The following is an 18,774-nucleotide window of genomic DNA, read 5'->3' on the forward strand; positions in this document are numbered from 1 at the left end:
TTAAACCCAAACTGGCTTAGGTCAGGAATTTGTAAGTTACCTATGCCCTTATTTATTAATTCCATAATGATGCTTTGCATAGTCTCACAGAAGAGGCTGGTCAGACGTATGGTTTATAATTTCCCAGGTCCATTGATGCTCTGTCTTTGTGCATGGGGATGACAGTTGCTATAGGATACATACATCTCCCAGTTAATGGAGGGTATAGTTGAAGTTCCCAAGGAGAATGGTGTCTGGCTTAGTGCATAGGGAATCCTTACCAGTTAGGTAATAGTTATGGGCTGAGGGTGATATAGTAGGGTTCTTATAGTTAGTCATGACATGCTAAAGGCATCTTTTTAGTAGTACTTTGAACATAGAAGAGTTCCATGTAGTTATTTTGTCTAGCTAGTATGGAGGTGAAGTTTTTTTTTTTGGCAAATATGTAGACACCACCATTTTTAGTTCCTTCATCTTTTGCAGTGGTCTTGAATGTGTTATAGGCATTGACACCTGCACTGATGGGGTGCTCTCTATTGTCTTGAACAAGGTTTCCATAGAGATGCATATATCAGTGTTACTCAGAATAGGGATGCTTTTAGGGAGTGGATATTTTATTAAGGCTCCTAGCATTGGCAGCAATACCACTATGTTCTCTGGATTCTGTTTTGCTATGACAGAAGCTTTTGAGGACTGATGTTGACTAAAAAAGGCACTGTGTGGGTGGACATAGTTTTAGCCAATATGTAAAAGCCTTGGTAGGATAGGTGCAGCCTATCCCTGGCAAAGCGGTTAGGGTAGTCTATGATCTCCTGCCATGCTGATACATATTAGACCCCCTTTGAATGACTACAGACTCTAAGCCAGTTATTGAAGTTAATAATCATTTGTTCATATTGTGGCATCATTCTGGGTGATGGTAAAATGCTGCTCAAGGCTAGATTAATACTTGCTTTGGACACTTATTTTGAGAGCTCCAAAATGTGTCTTTTTATCTAGGTCAGGGAGGTACATCTCAAGTCATTTACATCCAAATGTACCATGACTCTATCATACATGTATTTGTGATAGATGGACTTGAGTGTCTGCATGATGTGGTGAATCCTGGCACCAAATAGGCAACTGACCATGATCTTCTCCTTGCACAGCCTGCTGAATGTTGCATTAGTGTCTCATAATATAGTCACCTGTGACTAGGATGTTGGATTGTGTGGAGGTTTGCCCTATGGGCATTTGAATTCAGACAATGTGATTCTTTGATGTATATTCTAAGATGGGTGGGTGCCGCCTGTGTTATGTGTTTGTGAGATTGCTGAGAGTATTTGTTTGGGCTGCATTTAGGAGGTCTCTGTAGTTTAGTTAGGTAGGTTACATGTAAGAGCCTCAGCATATGTAGATTTATGTGTTTTCTGATCTGTGTATGATATATTAAGTGTGGTATTGTGTGGTGCTGACAGCCATCCTGTTATTTGTAGTGTCTTCATGTGAGAGTAGGGTTGCCACCTTTGTATCCTTCAATTTCCTGACAAATAAGCCACATCATGTAATAAAAATACTACCTTCTCCCTTGCCTTGGGGTGGCCACACATCTTTGCAAGCCATGGCCAGAAGCCAGTATTTTTAAATGCTGTATACAGTGACTACATTGGCAGCCTTGGATGACATGGAGCCCTAGTTAAAGAGTTCCATGGTGCTCCTTACCCCATTGTCTACTATCTCCTGCCACACATCCCATCCATAGCCCCTTATACTAGCAAGATAATTTTTGTGTCATTATCGTGTTTTGTCTTATCCATAAACATTTTTCTACACCTTTTCAATACATCCTAACCATTCAAGACTGTATGGTGATAATTGTGTAGGAAAGAATTTAATTAAACTGGGAGCAGTTTGGATACCAGAAGCAATGGGGGTTCTAAATTCTCTAAAGTGCATTTTAGAATTTTTTTTCTACAGTCTTTGGTCCAATAATGGCCTGAAAAAAACACAACTAAAGAAAGAAACATTTTTTTTTTCTTTCAAGGAAGAAATAAGTGGTCTGCAAGACATAATGTTCAAAGCTGACAAAACTGTAGTTACATACCCATGAAATGAGAATACACATGCTTGTGAGGACACACAAATCGTATCTGGGTTGATTTCTTTCTTCCCTATCCCTCCTAAAAAACACTTTCTGTATTCCATTGTGATGTTAGATTGGAATTAAAGTAAAAGATCAAATGGCCATAGTCATATATTTCAGGTTGCTGCCATCATATGCAAGAAATAATGCCCAAACAGGGTGTGTGCTGTTGTGTAAATAACACCCAACCAGGGATGTTATGAGGCCCAAGACAGGAGTTGGCCATCCCCAGTTTATAGAGTGATGAATAAAGTCGTCAGTGATTAGGGTGTTAGGTTGGATGGTAAATGTCTCCAGTAGGTCCAAGTATGCACTTTGAGATTCTTGGGACATGGAGAGTGACCTATAGCTGGTTAGGATATGATACGGGAGTGTATATTGTGATCTGCATGTGGTGCAACTTCAGCACATCATCTTGTTTGACCGCCCTAGAGGTATGCTTGTTACAGATATATATTGAGACACCTCTGCTTTTAGCACTTGTATGTGTTGTTACTGGTCTAAAAGCGTGGAAGGCACTGAAACCTTGGCCTGCCATGGTGCTCTCTACTGATTTAAACCTTGTCTTGATAACTGCATACATGTCTATATTTTTGAGTATGAGGATGGCTTCAGGAAGTGTAGTTTTTTAAGTTTGACTCCTGGCATTCAGCATGAACACCCTGAGGTTCAGTTGAACTGATTTTGCTATGTTGGTAGGTTTGTCAGCTTGGCACTATAGCAGTGGATAAAGTTTTAGCCAATATTCAAAAGCCTAAAGACAAGAGGTACAGACCATCCTTGGCAAAGCAACATGGTATATTAAGCATGTCCTCCGAAGCTGACAAATATTGGATCCCCTTAAAATGATACCAGAAAGACAGACAGTTATTGAAGTCAGTATTTAATTTGCTCATATTCATCATCCTCTTGACTCCCAACTAGTTGCTCTAAGCTTGTCACCACAAAAGGTATTTATGCTATATTGCTGCTTTACGGGGAACAGTTTTATGGACCATTCTATGGGGAAAATTTGCTTTTTAGCTGTTTGCTACTCTACAGGGCACTGCTAACCCATACAAATTTATAGCAGCACAGAAAAAACAGAAAACTAACTAATGAGTCTGCTGGCCAATAAAGTGACTATACTATGTATATTTCCAACTCAGATAGACCAGGCTACCACCTCCTGTTAAAATATGAATAAACCCAGTCATCCTAATGTAAAAACATAATAGAAAAGACCCACAAGTGCAGTGTTACCACAAACCACTTAAATAACTAGCTAGCAGTCCCTTACTGAATGCAATTTCAAGACAGTCTTAAAGCAGTAACAGAGAGAGTAAGAGCATTTTTTTACAAAAAATTCAGTGAAATGCATATAAAAGCAGGAAACAGTGGTGGCCAGGATACTGACAGGATAGCAACACCGTTTTCTTGCTCTGCTACCCTATTTCTATTTCTGATTAGAAATTTTATTTTTATAATATCCTAAACCAATATTTGAACAGAAACAGTTACCTGATACTATATAGAAGGATATTATCTAAAAATATATGTAAATAAGTTACTGAGTCAGTCATCTGATGAAGTTCCAATTGAAATAAAGAAACAAAAGCACTCATTTGTATTATTAATCTGACTTTGACTTTTATTCGACAGCTTTTCCTTGCCTGCATTGTGTTGTGATACTAATAATTAAAAAAAGAACTAACTTTGGTTAGTCTGGATATCTATAGTACATTTTATTCAGTTAACTGGGTGTACTTAGTATTAGTACTGGAGTAATGTAATTTTTCAACAATTTCTTAGAATTAATCAAACTTCTCTATGAAAACTCCTTTGCATACATTAAGATAGGCTCCTATACTTCCCATTCAATCATGATTACTAAAGGTACTAAACATTGCTGCAGTTATGAACCTTTTGCAAATTATATAACACCAAATAAAAACATCAAAGGCATACTAATAAATAATGTTTTAATCACCAAAACGCAATTATTTGCAGATGACATCCTATTAACTTTTACTGATTGCATTTGTTCTCTTTTTGCAGTATTCTAAGCAATAAAAATATTCCAAAAGAAATTTGGACTCAGTTTTAATGAGAATAAGACTAGAATACCACATGTTAATTATATGTTATAAAAATATAACAATCCCTAATTATAATAATAACTTAAATTCCATAAAACAAACTCTTAATAAATAGAATACATTTTTTTCACTCTGGAAGAGAGAGACTCTCCTTAATTAAAAAGCTTAGCCTTCCTAAAATTCTATATATAATACAATCTTTATTCCTCCTTTTCCCAAAAAGTATAAAATAGTATAATTCTTTGTTTCTGAAATTTTTATTGTTTTTTAACACGCCTAGCTTGGCTTTAAACCATCACATTAGAGACTGGATATCAGATGGTATTGTTATTCCAGATTTAGAATTACATTCCTTATCTTCAATTGTTAAGACAATAAGTTCTTGGTTAAATAACAATTATAATGTCAAATGGAAAGATATTCAGGGAGGTATTTGGTGTAAATCCAATAATTTAACAAAATCATATCATACTAAAATAGCTACTAATAAATTTAATTGGTTAGTAAATGAATATGTTATAGAAAAACAAACCAGTTAACTGTTAATATATTAATACTATAATAATTCCTTTAAAAAATTCATTTTTAGGAACCCTGATTATAAAGCATGGATTTTCTTTCTATTTCCAATTGCCCATACTCAAAATAGTATTAATACATTTAATTTAACAACAATGACTACATTTAGAGGCAAAAACCTGTTATACTGGTATCAATTACTAGACAATGGAGAATGGAATGTTACAAAATGTTGACCATATCATTAATAAGTTTGACTTAAGCAAAGACATGTAGTTAGAAATTCAAAATTCTAGACAATTAGTTGAAAATAAAATTAATCTAATGCAACCAATAGTTAGAAATTCGTTCCCCACATTCATTGATTTACTCATTATTCTAATTCACCAGAAGATAATTGGAAAGGGGCTTCTATCAAAAATATATAAGGTACTTAAGAAATCAACAGTATGTAACAGAGAAAGCTGTTGATATTATTTTAGACTTGTTAATAATAACTTTCCATGTGAAGATGATAAAAAAACTAATACTCCAATCTTCAAAACAAACTACTTCATCACAAAGGTAGAGGATATTCTCTTGGAAGTTCCTACATAGAACCTTTACCATACGACATAAAGTTGAATTGATGTATAATAAAGACATAGGATGCTGGAGATGTAAACTAAATGTTAAAGCTGACTGGCAGCATTTGTTTTACAATTGTATAAAACTTAAAACATATTGGGATAATATGAATTCTCTCTTGCATTCTGTTTTTCATGGTAAATTTATGCTGGCCAAATATTTTTTTTATTAAATACACCTGCGATGACATGAGGTAGTGCCATCTGTGCCAGGGATAGTAGGACAGTATATCTGTACATATGCCAGCAAGCTGATTTGTAAAGATGTTTGAGTTAAAATATATTTTTAAGGTTACTTGTGTTAAAAATGCATCAACAGTAGGCCCTGCTGGGCAGAAAAAATGTTTGCATGTACATTATGTTGTATTGTTGTAACTGATCAAATGTATATGTTTATTAGAGAACCCTGGAAGGGTGGAAAGTTTGAAATTGTGTTATAGCTTTCAAATGCTGCCACAGATCTGAGCAAAGCTCTGTGTGGGTATTGTACCAGAGTCAGGTGACCAGAGCTGATGTCATCCTCTAGACAGCATCTGGTTTCTTTGGAACCCTCGCTACAGCACTTTAAAACCAATATATATATATATATATATATATATATATATATATATATATATATATATATATATATATATATATATATATATATATATATATATATATATATATATATATATATATATATATATATATATATATATATATATATATATATATATATATATATATATATATATATATATATATATATATATATATATATATATATATATCTCACACATCCACAAAGACAGACATCATCTGTCTTTTGCTGTGGTAAGACACTCAGCACACATCAGCTTGTTTTGTTTTTTAGTAAGTAGTCAGGGAACAGTAATTCTTTGTTGTTTATTGTATTCAGTATTCTCCTGTTTTCTGTTTTATTATTTATCATTAAATATTTCTATACCTTTCATTGCGGCTGGTCCTTTAGAGAATACTTTTAACATCTTGAGAGTATTTATGCCTGTTTTAGTGACACTGTGGCCCCTCCTGAAAGCCTTTCTGGTTTGGTCACACCCTACCATTTGTATTAGTATTAATTTTACAAAGTATAATCTGGAACCCTTTGTAAGAGCCTTAGGATAGCTGACTGGTGGCAGTGTGATTACTTCAGAGTTCTGGCAGAAAAGGACACAGCTAGTAAATCTGTGCCAGCTTTTCCCAGGTGCCAACTACTGGGAACAAGGACGCATAACTCCAGTAGTGGTCATTGTGGAGTTTTGTGTGAGTCTGGAGAGAGAAGGAGAGTCCAGCCTCAGGTATGGAGCATGGTCCTTGTGTGCTCTTAAGGGAAATTGTGCTTGGTGCAGGGAGCTGCATCTGAAAATACTGTGTGAATCTATCTTTGCTCTTAGTGACCATCCCTCACCGGAGTCAGTGGTGAGGATTGAGTCTCCTTGATTACTGGCCTGGAGTAAGGACTTGTCACAACACCTATTCCCACTTGTGTCATGAAAATAAAATACCCTCTTTTATGGAGTGTCTTAACATTAGCAAGAAAAGTTATAACCAAGAAATGGAAGAATCAGACTACTCCTACTATGAAGGAATTTGTATACTTGGCAACTGAAGTTTGTCATCTTAAACTTATCACAATCAAGAGAAGCACATCTAGACTCACCTCTTCAAATAATATATTGTTAAAATTCAAATGACTGCTGGATAAACAGAGTAATTAACTAGCAACTACTCTTATCACATTTCCTTTTCTGTTACAAAGCTTTGTTTTATACTAGATGTCATTGTAAATAGTTATTTTAACTGTTTATTATTATTCTTTTAGATATGTATATTTATTTTATAATATTTCTATTATCATATATTAATGTTTTGTTATTAAAATTTTCAGTAAAAACAACTGAGAAAAAAATGGAAACAGTAGTGAATAATCAAAATAACTTAAGTACACTTTAACAATCTAAGGTACCTAACTTGGCCTGGGTGGAAGTGGATACAAGTAAATACTTCTGGAATGTAGGCTAGGACTCCAAGCTTGGCTGAGCTGCAGAAAAATGAGCAGGAGACAATATTTAGTAAAGGAGGCTTACTCAAGAGCAATTTGTTGTTTGCTGGATAGGCACTTAGTATCATGGATCTATGGAAATCAATGGGAAGGAAGAGTATATAAGTAGCTTATACTGCAGTCAATAGCAGTGCTACAGGGGAGGGTGAAACTTTGGAAATCAGATTATCATAAGGAGTGGAGGCCAGAGACATGGCCTTATAAAACAACAACAGCAATAGGCTCAACAAAAGGGTGAGAGGGTTGGGGAAAAAGTTCAAGGAACCTGAAGGCTAGTTAGAGAGGTATCCAGCGAAATAAAGGCAACTTTGGAGCTCTTTCAGAAACTTTAGCTTAGTGTGTTATTGGGGGAGGGGCAGACACAGAATGCAACTTTAAACAGGTAAAATATAAGAAGAATATAAAAGCAGTGAAGCACAAACTGGAGCAGAAACAGTTCTCTTACTACCGCACTTCTACTACATTTTAAGGCACCAGACTATGGAGATGTATACCAGTACCAGCTGGCAGTAGTAGTAGCACACAATTCCGCCACATCTGTGAATTAAACTACAAGACTATGACTTAGTTGGGTTTAAAATACACAGGCTACTGTAACTTAAATATTTAAGCAGAATTGAAATAATTATTTTTTTTAATGAAAAGCTAGTTATTCACAACTCTACACCTCTCCAAGTCTTGGATACAAGACACTGGCTGGAGGTAGCTTTGTGCTGGAAATAGCAGGGTAGCTAGAGAGGTATTCAATCAAATAAAGCCAATATTGCAGCTGTTTCAGAAACTGTAGCTTAATGTGTCAGTAGGGGATGGGCCACCCACAGAACGCAACTTTAAACAGCTACAAGATAAGCAGAATATAAAAGCATTGAACCACAAACTGAAACAGAGGCAATTCTCTCACTCTTGAACTTCTCCTATAGTTTAAGGCACTAGACAATGAAGAAATTTCCCGGCAATACTTTTTATGTAAAAAATGCAGTACAAAAATGACAAAGGCACTAATCTGGCAGTAGTGGTACACAGTTCTGTCACAACTATGAATTAATCTACTAGACTATGGCCCAGCATGGTTTAAAATGCAAATGGATGGCATTTACAAGTAATTCACTGAACTCAGGCGATCATAGAAAAATATATCAGGGTTAAAGTTACTGATGGAAATTCAGGATGATTTCCATATTTTTAATTCAAAATAAGGTCAGCCATGCTGATCACTATGAACCACAGTAATGTGCATGTATGTATCTGGTCATATAGTGATAAATAGTCTTTCAGTGGTTATGGACAAGCTCCTCTGAGCTGCGCTGGTTGTGGGATTAAACAGCAGCATATATCATGTCCAAATGCAACTTAACTATCCCACAACTTGTGCCCATTAGAGATCTTCTTCAGCTGGTGTAAGACTCACTGGCCAAGTCATTTCTGACTACCAAGCCCTTGCAAGCCTCCACTCCCCCAACATCAGGGTCTTCCACTGCACAACAATCATGCAGAGGAAACATTTGAGGCCCTGCTGACTGAAGTATACCTGACAACAATGCCTTCCCTAATCTGTTCATACACTAACTTACATTCTTCCTAAACTACCCTCTTACATAAAACAAAATTGAAAAATAGAGGGGGGGGGGTCTATCCATCGCTAAAAATATAGAAACTCTCCTCTCCCATCTACACCAGCAAAACTCTCAATGTGTTCCTTCTGTGTGCTCCGCTGTATTATGTCTGTTCAGTCTCAGGCTCTCTATGGGCTTTGAACCCAATGAATGGAGAAGATTTACGGTCATTCCCCTGCTATGGGTGGACCTTCCACAGACCCATAAGTCTGACCAGCCTCATATACAAAGCTATGGAGAGACTTATCATGAAGCTAATTAATTATGACATTGGGAACCTCCAAATGCTGGACCCATACCTCTCAACTGTCCAGATTTTTGCAGAAAGTCCAGATATTTGCCTCATATTTTTGGAAAGCTCCCCATAAAATGTTTGGTTTTCTGGATTTTTTTGGCCAGTCAGTGAGGATTGAATTTGCTATATAATGACAGGCATTTGAGCTTCAACTTCAGTGAGAATAGTTTTCAATTATGAATAATCATGCCTCAGATTAACCTCATAGGCTATGACACTGGCATTGTGCAAAGCAGCACAGTGGTGCAGCGGATATTGTTGTCACCTCACAATAAGAGGTTCCCCAGTTTGATTCTTGGCTAGGGTGCCTTTTATGCAAAGTTTGCATGTCTTCCCATATTTGTATGGGTTTCCTTTTGGTGCTCCAGTTTCCTCCCACATTCCAAAGACATGCAGTACGTGGATTGAGCCCTCTAAAATGGCTATAGGTGTGAGAGTGTGCATGCGAATGTGTGGTGTGGTTGAACTGCAGTGGGAGGGCTAGCCACCTAGCAGTGTAAACATTGGCTATAGATGATTGTCACTGTTGCAGTGACACCCCAACCCCATATGCAAAATGTGAAAAAGGGGTTGAGGATGGAGGGATAGATTTGAGTTTCAGACTTCACATCCTTCAGAAAATGCATGGTAACACAAGACCTTCTATTCTAGCAACTTTTAAGTTTATAAGAGGAATATATACAATTTGAAACATTTTTGGAGTCTTTCCCCCCATTATTTTTGTCTTTGTCCAGATTTTTTGTGCCAAGAGGTTGATAGCTATGGCTGAACCTGTCTTAGTCTGGATTAATCAGGGGCAGGTCATGCTTACTCAGACTGGTGGATTTTTTTGAAAAGATCACCAAAGCAATGGATGAAGGCAAACTAGTACACACCACATACATCAACATGGCCAAAGCTTTTGACACAATTCTTTACTCATACATAGTTGAAAAGTTAAATAAACTCATTGTCACCCACTGGTTTTCCAGCTTGCTCAAAATAGGGAGGTTACCTCCATAAGGACATCAGTCAACAGGGAGTCCCCCAGGGTTCTATGCTGGAACCTCTTATGTTTGGCATTTACTTTTCTGAAGTAAAAGCCAATACCAAAGGGCTCTGGCTAACTAATTTTTCAGATGACTACAAGCTAGGAGCAGCCATTGAATTCCCAAATTACTTAGCTATCCTGCAGGAACATTTGCCTCAAATAAATAACTGGCACCAAAATTGTGGACTGAAACTTAATGCTAAAAAAATACATGAAAAGTCATCTATCCCAGAGAACTAGCACATTAATAATACGCCCCTAAGAGATGATACCGTTTTTCAGGATTTGGGAACTTATGTGGATATTGACTTAATTTTTGACTAACATGTCCATGGTAGTAAGAAAGTTCTTCTGTATTGCACAACTTATAAACAAAGTGATTGTCTGTAGATCTAGGGATGTCATTAACCCCCTTTACTCAGTCCTCATTAGGCCAATCGCTGAGTATAATACCCCCCTTTGACATGTATCTGTCCAGATGCATGCAGCAACTGGAACACCCACAGAGATACCCTAATAAAATTATACAAGGCCTAAATGACATGTACTACATGGACCAACCCAAAGCCCTCTCACTATACTCACTATCCTACAGGCTGCCCTGTGTTTGGCATACAAGGCATCTTTTGACCCAATACTGATGGATTTACTGTACATCAGCAGGTCAAATGGCTTCAGAAATACTCTGTGTAGGGATCTAAACCTGTTGTACAACATCAACAGAATGGTTTGAGGTACAGGTGTATCCTGCAGTGGATACTACTACTCTGGAACAGACTCTCCATCCCTTAAAACAAAGTTCATCTCTGTTCATATTCAAGCACATCTTGGATCTATGGATGAGAATATAACATTTGCCCCATGACTGCTCTGTGTACTACTAATAGACAGAGGTAGCTCCTAAATGGTTTATCCCATGCATGTGTACTCCCTGAGATTACCTATGGTATCATCCTAGTTATTCTGATTAGGGATAATATATAATTATCAAAAATGAGATTGGTAAGGCTAATCTCTAACCAAATGGGATAGGTTGATTTGAGCACAAAAAAGGAAAATGGCTATACTTAAAATGGCCCAAAAGGGTAGCTAGCCTAGTACTTACCTATGAACCTATAAAATAAAGCTGCATATTGTGCCATCTACCTTGCTCATGCAAAATGATAGCATAGTTCTACCTGATGGCACAGAAGGAATGTCAACCAAAAAAGAACTCATTTCCTTCAGTCAACAGCATATGAGTAAAATGGTTTCTCTCATCCACTTCCTCTCCACCAACCCCGGATAGATTATCTACCTCCGTTCAGTAGCAGCAATCCATACTTAACATATTTTATTATGCATTTTTAAATAAAATGTGTTTTCTTCTACTTCTCATATAGTCTGAAACCAATCATTTGATTACTTGTAGCTTCTGGCACATTGTGCCTTTTATCCAGTCACTGGTTTGCTACTTTTGACCTCATTTTTGCATTAAAAATAATCAGAAGGTGTTTGTTTCATCTTGTACTCAGTATTAATTCTCTGGTGATTTACCACAATCAGTTATTAACCTTCAATGATTACTTGGTGTAATCAAACGTTTATTCACAAAATTAGGTTTTGTGCTCAAAGATTCATACAACTGCCCCATTACACCTCACATTTCAACAAAGTATACAACACTGTCCAAATTTTGACCCAGAAAATTCATTAATCATTTTCAAAAGCTGCACCATATAGCTATAAAAATTCTTAAAACAGCAAGACAATTTCTGTGCAAGTTATATGCAAGTCTATGTTGTGGGCATTAATTAGACATTTGCAGGCATAGTCTGGCCTTAGTAACTCATAAGGTTACTGAAAGCATTTATAAAATTTTAAATGTTAGACAAGGTTGCTCATTCAGGAAAACAAAGTTTTTAAACAGGTTTCCTTTATTTACTAGTCTGCATTTAAAATCTGCTCTTAATCTGCTTATAGACATACAAAACAATGCTTTTGATCTGTTTGTATAAACCACAAAAATATAAATAGAATCAATGTGCTGCCTGGAAAATAGAGCAACCGTTATCAGTATAGCATATGGAATTTCAGCAAAGGAAAATGGAATTTTATTATTTTCAAACCTGTAAACCACTGGCCTTGCCAGTGATGAACAATCTGTACAAAGCAAATATAGATTTCAGTTCTGTAACCATATGCTGACTGCACTGAACACAAACATGATGCATAGTCTTATGTTTTATGGTACTGTGGCTGGAGCTCATGCAAACTAGAGAGACCCATTATAGTTTAGTCATTCTTATATAAAACCAATCTATTTACTGCAACAGACACATACAAAATACATTGTTAATGATCCACGTTTTATATATATATATATATATATATATATATATATATATATATATATATATATATACACACATATCACTATTTCATGAAAATTCATTGGTGATCACCTTCATCTAAAAAAGAAAACAAAATACAGTCATCACAAGTGAAACAAATATGTTACAAGTATGTTATATTAGTTGTTGTTGTTGTGATCACCAAAAATAACCAGAAACTTTTCTTTTAAGTGGGGGTTTCCCCTCCACACCCCAGGAAATTAACTATACTAACTCTATGGTCACACAACTGCAGAGAGAGAGGATAGCTCCTGAAATTATGTTACAGTTGAGCTGTTGCAGTTTGCCTGTAATATAATTCTACCACTGCAACCACTGAAGAAGTTTACCAAAAATTGTTGCATGCAATAAACAAGTGCCACAACTAAATCTACTGTAGCTACATATGGGTCTACTTTAAAATACTGCAATGCCATAACATCAACTTGTAGAACATTGTGATTAAAACCATGAAACTTTACATTACTGAATGTTCACATCATTGTACTTTTTCACTGTGAAAGGAGGCAGTTGACCAGCCTGGCCAGTGGTGAACTTTGCCCTTTTCTCCACTGTAGTGCGATCTCGTAGTTGGTATATTTAGCTAGGAGGGGATGTAGTTGCTGTGGGGGAAAGCCACCCCCCCATTTGGGTGGGTTTTCTTATTTATTTATTTATTTTTTCTGTACCGTTGGCCAAGTGATTATTTACGCAGTGAAAATTGCAGTGATGTGAACATTCGTCAGTGTAAAGTTTTGTGGTTTTCATCTCAGTGTTCTGCAAGTCAATATTCTAACATTTCAGTATTTTAAAGCAGACACATTATATATATATATATATATATATATATATATATATATATATATATATACATTCGTGCACGCACACACTCCCTTTCAAATCCCGAATCCCAGAATGCCAAATGCCAGAATCTGGAGACAAGAATGTCGAAGGCTTAAAATCATGAATGGCTGATCTTTCTCAGGGAAAATAAACACTTGTTCAGTTTGTGGAAGTATGCCCATTTCCCCACTGTAGTGTGACCCCAGAGTTGGTATATATAGTTGGGGGTGTAGGGGCTTTTTACATAGGCTGGTGTGTTGAACTTACCTAATGGACAACTGTTTCCTTTCCCTGAGAAAAATTGGCCATTCATGATTGTAAGCCTTCGACATTCTCATCTCAAGATTCTATTTGGCATTCAGATTTTTGGGATTTGAAAGGTAATCCATATATGTCTGTGTGTGTGTGTGTGTGTGTGCGTGTGTGTGTGTGTGTGTGTGTGTGTGTGTGTATATATATATATATATATATATATATATATTTAAAATAGAAAATAAGCCACCAAAAGCAATAAAACATCACCCAACTCTTAATAGAAACACTTTAGACTAAGCGAGTTCGCCATTACATTACACATGGCTTCATCAGAGCCAATACAAAAATAAAAAGACCACATTAAGATAGTCTAACTAATAAATCAATTAACCAATCACTTCAAGTTAACCCTGACTTAAACATTACTTCCTATTTCATTTAAGTACCTTCACAAATATTTTTATATATAATCTATACAAAACAATAACATCACTACTATTACTAATACTTCAAAACAGGCACATAATAAAATCAAGTAAATAAATACAAATGAATATAAATCTATGTAATTGTAGCAGTTCCAGTCTCCCATAAGCCTCATTAACTTTTATTAAACTACAGTCCTGTCTGCTAGCTAAACTGAAGTCTTGTAATAAAACTGCAAAATTTGCAAGTAACCATATAAACTCAACTCATTGATGTGTGGCACTTCAATTCCTTATCCGGATGGAGCTATCTAATCTACCACCCTCGTCTAAAATTAGGATTGCCTACAACATCCTCTATACCACAGATAGATGTCCTGCCACCAGTGAGTTATTAAACTGGTACTCACACTCAGAGAGCTGCACTCAGTCAACCATCCCTTAGTACTCACTCAAATATCTAAACATCGTAATGGTGACTGGCTATACACTGTATATGTTGTTAAGCTGTGGAAATCTCATCTTATCTATAATTTAAAATCTCTTTAAAGATGTATCTCATGAAAATGGGTCTGGGTTCTTAACAACTTCATTACTAAGAGACCTTCTTATATTAAATATTATCCCATCTATGAATTACAATCCGAATGACATCATACCTATAAATAAAACAATTCTGCTTGTGTGCCAACCCTATTATTAAGTCCACTCCTCATGCAGTTGATTAAATAAATATTACAAACTTTTTACACTTTTGCTGCAGTAATCTCCTGATTAATAACCTCAAGTGAATTTAACTCTTTACTTTAGATAAAAAATGCTCATACCTTATTTGCTGTCTGAATGCTAAAATTACAATGGGAGTGTATATAAACAGTATATAATAATGCTGAATATTCTGTTCATGTCTGTGAGTTTTGCACATTGTATGTACCCTTTTTAATAGCTGTCGATGAGTTTAGCATTCTGTAAATACTGTACATTATGTGTAACATAATGATAACCTGTTAAGTTATATTGCCTTATTGTTACATACATTTTACCGTTAGCTCATCTAAATGTATGAAATGGAGAGATTTTATCACCAAGCATCCAGTGAAAAGGGTCTTTGCCCAGTCAGACCTTACTGCTAATGGGTGATCCCATGTAATATAAACTTTAGCATTCTCTATAATCCTTTGTGATTCATGTTTCCTGCACTTCTCAGCTACTTCTACATTATAGTATTTGCACAATCCCCCAGTGCAACAGTCTTACCACATTATCGTGCCTTTTAGTATGCAGGCCCTCTGCCATGACTACAATGCACCCAGCAACAAAATGCGTGAATACTTCCATTTATTTTTTTTATAGAACCTGCACCTGTTTGTTTCTTTCACCTTTTCAATGGAATTTGTAAACCAAACATGAGCATAGTTCACTATCGAATCGCCATTATTAGCCTTTCATCTTGTAGTTTCAGTTCACCTCAGCTTAATCATTCCTGTGTCAAATATTGGTCAACATGAGGTTTGGTTGTTCCAAGAAACCCCAGTACTTGACACTATATTTATGGATTTTCCAATTTTCTCCTTTGTACAGAATTAAATGATACTGATTGTTGGAAAACATGACTGTCATAAATGCAGAATGACTATTGGCTAAACTGAAGTTAGAAAGTAGGAAGTATAGACCAAAAAATATGCCTAAGAATATAGCATAAGGCTAATTCTGCAGCCTTCATAGCTTGACTTGATATTTGTTTTGTGTTATGTGTTGAAATTGGTGAAAGGTTTTGAAAAGACCAGATTTTAAGTTCTGTTCTGTAGTGATATTCAGTAATTCATGTATTTATGTTGCTCAGGTAATAAAGAACATTCTTGTTATTTGAAACTATCCTGGCCTCTGTTTACTTTTTTGCTTAGAAAAAATGTTCTTGCTGATTTGCGGTACCTGGTACATACATATTTATTTGGATAAATTTGTGTGTGAGGCATTTACCTACCTTTCTGAAGTTAATGAATTGCTGTAGTTTCTTCTATTTACACATTCCAGTATCTGAGACTTGTGAAGTTAATTCACCAGTCTCCATGTCTGTCTTTTCTCTTCTTTTTCACCCCTGAATAGTGTCTTCATCAAGAAATAAGAGATGCTGATTATGAAATGTCATCTCTAAAGGTGATTTCACCATTGCTGTGCTTCTTTCATACTTTCTACCTAAAATCACATTTTGAAATGTAAATACGCAAGGACACTGCAGTACTTCATGAAATGAATTCCCATACCTATGATAAAATATTAAATTTGTACTCTAATTTTAACTTTTTTTCATTTTATGGAGTCTTCATGATATCTGGGTATTAGCTTGAAAATATAATTCTGAATTTGCAGTATTTTTCTTGTTTTTTTCTCTTCTAATATCACCTTTTTGTGGAACAACATCTCCCAACCATAGCTATATCAGCTTCTTTATGGGTATATATTTTCCAGTACTAGTATCCCTACTGGCAGAGTATCTCAGAGTTCTATCCTTCCCTGCATTCTTTTTTTTAATTGTGTCACTTAAACTATTTTATAACTGCTGTGTGTGTGCATGTCTGTGTATAGTTCATATTTGGGTGAGTCTGTGCTTCTGAATGTGTGTGTGTGTGTACATACACACACGCACACACACACACACACACACACACACACACACACACACACACACACACACACACACACACATACATAAATACATGCGTTAAATAATTGCAAATACTTTCAATATTTATATTTTGGATGTAAAATATTTCCTCCTAAAGCAATTACATACACTACAGCAAGTTGGGAACATTATGTCCTCTGGCTGCAGCGCCAGGCCTCAGAACACCCCTGGGTGTGTGTTACTTCCACAATAACACACGCACACCTTGCCGCCTTGCCACCCATTACTGATTGCGTAAAGTCCTATTCAGAAGAAAAAAGACAATTAACAACCACAAGAGAACCTTATACTTGGAGTCTGTTTATTGTTTACAATTTTGTTTGACACCCATAGAGATGAACTTTTACCAGATCTATATCTTGTTTGTCTTATACCTTTCTGTTAGGATATTTTCAGGTCACATTTATTTATAGTTTCCCAGCTGTTAACTTGTCATTAAATGATGAACCACAGGTGTACAAACTGGTCTCTGCTACAAAATGTAATGTTTGTTGAAGTGTTTCAAGCATTCATCAAAACACTTATACCTAAAAGAGAGTATACTGAAATCATCAGTGTTTATGTTGCTAAGGTCATCAGTGTAAAAAAAAAATTGGCTGACAGAGTGCTTACCTGTGAATGTAAGCATATAAATATATAATTTTGTCCTGTGTTGTAGATATAGAAGAGGATATTGCAAGGACAACTTTTATTTTGGGGTCATGTGACTTGCTTTAGGCTTGATTTGATAAGGAGAGATTTAGCAAAGTGAATTCATGTAAATTCATAATTACTTTATAAATCTGAACAATATGTCAAAATTTGTACTGATTGTTTGCATAAAGTGCCCAAAAATTCATTTACTGCTTTGGGTTGCTTGCTCAAACATTATCATATTCAAAGAAATCTTGCAATATTAGTGTAATATGCTTCAAGGAAAGTTGCATAACTTTGCGAAATGAGATCAAGAAGTTGAATATCATGGGATACATGGACGTGGCTGAAAAACATATGTGGAAACAGATAAATTTCATATTTGTAGAGCTCCACAAGCTCTTACAGCTATAAAGAGAATGTTTTCCACTTTACATGTTTGAACAAGTGAGTCTGCCAAACCAGGAACAAAGTACCTTCCTGATCAAATCTCTCAACTGTTTATATTTTTGCAGAATGTTTATCTTTTTACTAATATTTTTTGTGCATTCCTGATAAAATTTGTGGTATACTGGAAAATCACTGAGGACTGAAGTTACTAAATAATGGGATACATTTGAGTTTTAGACTTCATATCCTTCAGAAATACATGCTAACACATCTTGTTTCTATAGCAACTGTCTGTTTATAAAAACAATATGTAAAATCTGTCCCTATTTTTGGGCCTTTGCCTCAAACCCCATTATTTTAGGCTTTGTTCAGATTTCTTATGCTAAGAGAGGCATACTTCCTGTGCTTAGAGATTTTGGCAAATTAGGCTTAGTGACAAGTGTTTCAAGCTGTATACTCTTAATTCACTTATGAGAAACAACATGTTTTGTAGACTTCCATTTTGATTATTGTTAGCACTCAAAGTATTTCAGTAAACTGTCACACTGATCATTAAGGGGTATAATGGCTTTGTTATCACTAGTGATGACATGTGGGGGTCAGGCAAAAGAAGATCATAATGTAAGACTGGCTACACTATTAAAAAACAACTGTGAAAATAATGTAACAGAACTGAGATGTATGTGCCATATCTAATCATCGAAACATTCAAACTAGACTCTTAAAATTCAGACTTAACTGCAAATACCTCATCCAAAGGCTAAACAAACTTTCATGAGATTTCATAGCATTGACCAGTATCTTTTAAAGCTCATTACTAGAACAAGGTGTGGAATGAAACTG

The sequence above is a fragment of the Protopterus annectens genome, chromosome 14.part0, assembly GCF_019279795.1.
Source record: "Protopterus annectens isolate FY-2018-M chromosome 14.part0, PAN1.0, whole genome shotgun sequence".
Lineage (NCBI taxonomy): Eukaryota > Metazoa > Chordata > Ceratodontiformes > Protopteridae > Protopterus > Protopterus annectens.